The following is a 517-nucleotide window of genomic DNA, read 5'->3' as shown; positions in this document are numbered from 1 at the left end:
GAACTAAGCTACTGCACTGCAGATGGTAATTTGTAACCGTTGTTCCATGTTGGGAGTGCCTGTCATTGTGGTATTCTGAATATGGGCGGCTTGTCATGACATGCCAGTTACTGCTAAGATGTCTCTCAGGTATATGGATGTTCAAGAAGAAGGGGGTTGTGAATGAAACAAGAGACAGGAAAAGGAATATTGTGGGACTGTCCTGCTTCAAGGTTGTATATGGTGAGATTTTTGGACTTAGGTGCAAACATGAGAAACATATAATTCTTTATCCTATTTTTTAAAAATATAATCTAATTTTTAAATGTTTTCTTATCATATTCTGTAGGTACTTAAAGTTCAACATATCAATATTTGATGAAAAATACCTGTTCCTTATTATGCCTAAGATGTTTGAAATGCAGTGCGATAGTGAGGTTAAGATTGATAGCCCAAATCGTTTGATATTAACAATAAACTTTTCTTCTGGATGGTTAACAACCTAAGTTTGCAGACCAAAATTAGAGAAAAAGGAGGG

The 517-nt window shown here is 35.4% G+C and overlaps 1 protein-coding gene across 1 annotated transcript in view; it reads left to right on the top strand.

The window, feature by feature from the left end:
- LOC101563650 (zinc finger protein 699) overlaps nucleotides 1-517 on the top strand; it is a 959,136-nt gene that overhangs the window by 100,323 nt on the left and 858,296 nt on the right. The gene's annotated exons all lie outside the window — the stretch shown is intronic.

Source organism: Octodon degus, unplaced genomic scaffold (genome assembly GCF_000260255.1).
Source record: "Octodon degus isolate 3935 unplaced genomic scaffold, OctDeg1.0 scaffold00050, whole genome shotgun sequence".
Lineage (NCBI taxonomy): Eukaryota > Metazoa > Chordata > Mammalia > Rodentia > Octodontidae > Octodon > Octodon degus.
The sequence above is the reverse complement of the archived record's forward strand: the minus strand, read 5'-3'. Positions and strand labels throughout refer to the sequence as shown.